Below are 7,423 nucleotides of genomic sequence, written 5' to 3'. Positions count from 1 at the left end.
GGGGACAATAAGGTTATACATATAAACAGACATGTGGGGACAATAAGGTTATACATATAAACAGACATGTGACAATAAGGTTATACATATAAACAGACATGTGGGACAATAAGGTTATAAGGTTATATATAACAGACATGTGGGGACAATAAGGTTATACATATAAACAGACATATGGGGACAATAAGGTTATACATATAAACAGACATATGGGGACAATAAGGTTATACATATAAACAGACATATGGGGACAATAAGGTTAGACATGTGGGGACAATAAGGTTATACATATAAACAGACATATGGGGACAATAAGGTTATACATATAAACAGACATGTGGGGACAATAAGGTTATACATATAAACAGACATGTGGTGACAATAAGGTTATACATATAAACAGACATGTGGGGACAATAAGGTTAGACATGTGGGGACAATAAGGTTATACATATAAACAGACATGTGGGGACAATAAGGTTCTACATATAAACAGACATGTGGGGACAATAAGGTTATACATAGAAACAGACATATGTGGGGACAATAAGGTTATACATATAAACAGACATGTGGGGACAATAAGGTTATACATATAAACAGACATGTGGGGACAATAAGGTTATACATATAAACAGACATGGGGACAATAAGGTTATACATATAAACAGACATGTGGGACAATAAGGTTACATATAAACAGACATGGGGACAATAAGGTTATACATATAAACAGACATGTGGGGACAATAAGGTTATACATATAAACAGACATGTGGGGACAATAAGGTTAGACATGTGGTGACAATAAGGTTATACATATAAACAGACATGTGGTGACAATAAGGTTATACATATAAACAGACATGTGGGGACAATAAGGTTATACATGTGGGGACAATAAGGTTATACATATAAACAGACAGGTGGTGACAATAAGGTTATACATATAAACAGACATGTGGGGACAATAAGGTTAGACATGTGGTGACAATAAGGTTATACATATAAACAGACATGTGGGGACAATAAGGTTATAGATATATACAGACATGTGGGGACAATAAGGTTATACATATAAACAGACATGTGGGGACAATAAGGTTATACATATAAACAGACATGTGGTGACAATAAGGTTATACATATAAACAGACATGTGGGGACAATAAGGTTATAGATATAAACAGACATATGGGGACAATAAGGTTATACATATAAACAGACATGGGGGACAATAAGGTTATACATATAAACAGACATGTGGGGACAATAAGGTTATACATATAAACAGACATGTGGGGACAATAAGGTTATACATATAAACAGACATGTGGGGACAATAAGGTTATACATATAAACAGACATGTGGGGACAATAAGGTTATACATATAAACAGACATGTGGGGACAATAAGGTTATACATATAAATATAAACAGACATGTGGGAACAATAAGGTTATAGATATATACAGACATGTGGGACAATAAGGTTGCATATATAAACAGACATGTGGTGACAATAAGGTTATAGATATATACAGACATGTGGGGACAATAAGGTTATAGATATAAACAGACATATGGGGACAATAAGGTTATACATATAAACAGACATGTGGGGACAATAAGGTTATACATATAAACAGACATGTGGGGACAATAAGGTTATACATATAAACAGACATGGGGACAACAATAAGGTTATACATATAAACAGACATGTGGGGACAATAAGGTTATACATGTGGGGACACTAAGGTTATACATATAAACAGAGATGTGGGGACAATAAGGTTATACATATAAACAGACATGTGGGGACAATAAGGTTATACATATAAACAGACATGGGGACAATAAGGTTATACATATAAACAGACATGGGGACAATGGGGACAATACAGGTTATACATATAAACAGACATGTGGGGACAATAAGGTTATACATATAAACAGACATGTGGGGACAATAAGGTTATACATATAAACAGACATGTGGGACAACAATAAGGTTATACATATAAACAGACATGTGGGGACAATAAGGTTATACATATAAACAGACATACAATAAGGTTATACATATAAACAGACATATGGGGACAATAAGGTTATACATATAAACAGACATGTGGGGACAATAAGGTTATACATATAAACAGACATATTGGGACAATAAGGTTATACATATAAACAGACATGTGGGGACAATAAGGTTATACATATAAACAGACATGTGGGGACAATAAGGTTATACATATAAACAGACATGTGGGGACAATAAGGTTATACATATAAACAGACATGTGGGGACAATAAGGTTATACATATAAACAGACATGTGGGGACAATAAGGTTATACATATAAACAGACATGTGGGGACAATAAGGTTATACATATAAACAGACATGTGGGGACAATAAGGTTATACATATAAACAGACATGTGGGGACAATAAGGTTAGACATGTGGTGACAATAAGGTTATACATATAAACAGACATGTGGGGACAATAAGGTTATACATATAAACAGACATGTGGGGACAATAAGGTTCTACATATAAACAGACATGTGGGGACAATAAGGTTATACATAGAAACAGACATGTGGGGACAATAAGGTTCTACATATAAACAGACATGTGGTGACAATAAGGTTATACATATAAACAGACATGTGGGGACAATAAGGTTATACATATAAACAGACATGTGGGACATATAAACAGACATACAATAAGGTTATACATATAAACAGACATGTGGTGACAATAAGGTTATACATATAAACAGACATGTGGGGACAATAAGGTTATACATATAAACAGACATGTGGGGACAATATGGTTATACATATAAACAGACATGTGGGGACAATAAGGTTATACATATAAACAGACATGTGGGGACAATAAAGTTATAGATATAAACAGACATGTGGGGACAATAAGGTTATATATATAAACAGACATGTGGGGACAATAAGGTTATAGATATAAACAGACATGTGGGGACAATAAGGTTATACATATAAACAGACATGTGGGGACAATAAGGTTATACATATAAACAGACATGTGGGGACAATAAGGTTATACATATAAACAGACATATGGGGACAATAAGGTTATACATATAAACAGACATGTGGGGACAATAAGGTTATACATATAAACAGACATGTGGGGACAATAAGGTTATACATATAAACAGACATATGGGGACAATAAGGTTATACATATAAACAGACACGTGGGGACAATAAGGTTATACATATAAACAGACATGTGGGGACAATAAGGTTATACATATAAACAGACATGTGGGGACAATAAGGTTATACATATAAACAGACATGTGGTGACAATAAGGTTATAGATATAAACAGACATGTGGGGACAATAAGGTTATAGATATAAACAGACATGTGGGGACAATAAGGTTATAGATATAAACAGACATATGGGGACAATAAAGTTATAGATATAAACAGACATGTGGGGACAATAAGTTTACAGATATAAACAGACACGTGGGGACAATAAGGTTATAGATATAAACAGACATGTGGGGACAATAAGGTTATAGATATATACAGACATGTGGGGACAATAAGGTTATACATATAAACAGACATGTGGGGACAATAAGGTTATAGATATAAACAGACATGTGGGGACAATAAGGTTAGACATGTGGTGACAATAAGGTTATACATATAAACAGACAACAGACATATGGGGACAATAAAGTTATAGATATAAACAGACATGTGGGGACAATAAGGTTATAGATATAAACAGACACGTGGGGACAATAAGGTTATAGATATAAACAGACACATGAGGACAATAAGGTTTACAGATATAAACAGACACGTGGGGACAATAAGGTTATAGATATAAACAGACACGTGGGGACAATAAGGTTATAGATATAAACAGACAGGTGGTGACAATAAGGTTATACATATAAACAGACATGTGGGGACAATAAAGTTATAGATATAAACAGACATATGGGGACAATAAGGTTATTGATAGAAACAGACACTTGGGAACAATAAGGTTATTTAATATAAGCAGACATGTGGGGACAATAAGGTTATAGATATAAACAGACACGTGGGGACAATAAGGTTATAGATATAAACAGACACATGAGGACAATAAGGTTTACAGATATAAACAGACATATGGTGACAATAAGGTTATAGATATAAACAGGCACGTGGGGACAATAAGGTTATAGATATATACAGACATGTGGGAACAATAAGGATATTGATATAAACAGACATATGGGGACAATAAGGTTATAGATATAAACAGACTTGGACAAACAATATGGTTCCGTATGAAACTGAATATCCGGGTATTTCAACGGGAATAGTCCTAAAGACGTAGTGTAAGTGTAGCAAAAACAAAACAAAATCAAAGAAGGAAATAAATCAATACCCCCCCCCCTCCAAAACAAATTAAAATTAACCTCCCCGCCTCCAAAAGAAAATAACAACGCTTTGTTTTGATAAAAATCTTTAAGGTAAAGGCTTTTTGTACATAACATTGATTGCAACTCTATTTGTATATTCTCTTTTTCTTCTTTTTTCTTCTGTTGCTGAGCGAAATCAAAGTCATGACAAATAAAACCAGTTTGTGTGAACGTTGAACGCCCACACGGAGCGCCATTTAACAATCAAGGGAGGTTACTGTGTGTGCCCTTTTTTGTTTTTCCTGAAAGGCATTCTGACATCTCACCTTGAAAGGTTACTTTTATTTTCTCTGTGTGTGGTAATCATCAACAATAAAGGACGGACGATACATTTCAGGATGTTTTGCTTGATGATTATTGAACATGAAGCTGGTATATCACTGTATCTGTAGAATTGTACGGCGCTAGAATGAACGAAAACGTTTTTGTTTGTTTCTTTCTTTCTCCTTTATGTTTTCATCAGACATAGAGAGTGCTGACCCCACTAGTCCTTGTCAGTGGGGCGATGTTACGTACACGAGCCTTGTTTTAACTAACTCACCCTTGGTTTAGCTGGTGTCGCTGGTCTAAGAGGTTGAAAACACAGAGTTTGATGCCGCAGACCCTGGTCTATAAGAATGTTGATGCCAATGCCCTTCATTTATAATTATGTTGATGCCGCTGTCCTTCGTCAGTGGTTACGTTAATGCTGCTGGTCATCGTCTATGATAATGACGATGTTGATGCTGTCGACTGTAGGTAGCCTGATGTAGTTGATCCTTGTCCATTCAAATGAAGATGCCGCTGACCCATGCCCGTTGGGATGTCGATGCCGCTGATCCTTGTCCGTTGTAATGATGATGCCGCTTACCCATGCCTGTTGGAATGTTGATGCCGCTGACCCATGCCTGTTGGGATGTCGATGCCGCTGATTCCTGCCCGTTGGAATGTTGATGCCGCTGATCCTCGCCTTTAGGGAGCATGCTGGTCTTAATTAAATTGAACTTTGTTGCCACTGTCCTTTATTTATGGAAATATTAATGCCACTGATTTTCTTCTGTTGGATGGAGGTGAGGGGGTTGGGGTTGGGAGGGGGTTGGGTGTTATACCATTGGTCCTGTTCTGTGGGGTGAGTGATACCACTTGCCTTTGTCACCGTGTCATGTGTGTATCCTGTGTGTTTGTTACACGGTTGAAAAAGGTTTTTTTTTTCTTTCTGTTCGCCACAGTAACCAAAGCCAAGGGAGAAGTGTAATTATCGATGTTTTACAATTATTAACAGACCCTCATTTGAACAATTACCTGTGGAGTCATTCAAATGTGTGGCTTTGTATCTGTTCGTATGGATTCGAGTAAAAAAATATGTTATTGTCCTGTCAGGTCAAGAAAGGTCATTAAGGTCATGTCACAGGAGGTCACGAGTCACATGACACAATGGGTCCGACTATAATTGGGAGTATAATGGCTCTAGAGGTTATAGGTCACCAATTATCACACAAGTGTAGTCTTCGTTGTCAATTACTCGTAGAAATATGGAACTTCACGTGGACATTGTTGGACAAAATGGTTTCCATGGTTACACACGAAATATTTCACCACGTGCTCCAAATATGAATAATTTATATGATACCGTACATCATCTTGTAACGGCTCGGATACTTAAGCTGGCAGACACATGTGTTTGAAACACATTACTGGGGTCTACACGTCTGTCTAGATACGAGACATGTAATCCTAAATTACAGTGTGTGTCTAGATAGTCCTAAATTACAGTGTGTGTCTAGATAGTCCTGAATTAGTGTGTGTCTAGATAGTCCTGAATTAGTGTGTCTAGTTAGTCCTGAATTAGTGTGTGTCTAGTTAGTCCTGAATGAGTGTGTGTCTAGATAGTCCTGAATTAGTGTGTGTCTAGATAGTCCTGAATTAGTGTGTGTCTAGATAGTCCTGAATTAGTGAGTGTCTAGATAGTCCTGAATGAGTGTGTGTCTAGATAGTCCTGAATGAGTGTGTGTCTAGGCCTATGTAAGTGTCTAGATATGAATGTTTGCTAAGTATCACTGCCCCTATCTATCACTTGTCATACAATGATACTTACGATTGTGAAGGGATTCAATACACATTAAGCTTGTTCAGTCTTTTCGATACTTAGAGTTATCAAAGAATCCAAGATACGGTTCTATTCCTTAGAACTAACAGAATTTATCAAAATACAAACTGATGTATACTTAAAAAACAATCTCTCGACAAACCTTACTTTTTAAACATATTTTTGTAGTAAATAACTATGACGTTTCTAATGACGCGTGCAAACCCCGAACCACAATAAAGAACTTTTTGGTTTTGTCGCTATATTTTAGTACCCACAAATTACCACCCATAGTGAAACTAGCACCGACCAGCCAACTCTCGCGAGACTTTTTTTCCCACGTGGTTTCCTTCAGCACATACGTAACTCATTCACAAACACGGTGTATCCATATCGCAGAATGTTGTCCAAACAAATACGGAACGAAACGTAAACACACGTTCCTCTATGATGTGTATATTGGGCACTTGCTTTCCAGATCCGATTACCGTGTTGTCGGCATCATGTTTTGGTTTCGCCCGATCGTTCTCAGATCATGTAACCGTTCTACCACCACAGTAGAGACAGGTGGATTTGACCGCTGACTTTTGACCTCGCTAAAGAATGATTGAATTAACATTATTTCGTTAATGAGTTTAACAGGAGTCTGTTGACGGTCCTGACCTCATTGATGTTTAATCACTGAAGAAACAATACTGAGTTTACAATGTTTTTATGAAATTTTGCGCCAAAAGTTGTCCATTCAGCGGTAGCTCTTCCCGTCTCTGTGTGACGTCAATCCTCCGAAATGTCCTGCGTGGTGCCGGGGTATGCTGGTGGTCTAGTAAGTCGGGTCACTCGCACATATGGTTATGGCATTCAG

Source organism: Ylistrum balloti, unplaced genomic scaffold, assembly GCF_031769215.1.
Source record: "Ylistrum balloti isolate Yb309-2 unplaced genomic scaffold, AGI_CSIRO_Ybal_v1 Utg370310, whole genome shotgun sequence".
Taxonomy (NCBI): domain Eukaryota; kingdom Metazoa; phylum Mollusca; class Bivalvia; order Pectinida; family Pectinidae; genus Ylistrum; species Ylistrum balloti.
The sequence above is the reverse complement of the archived record's forward strand: the minus strand, read 5'-3'. Positions refer to the sequence as shown.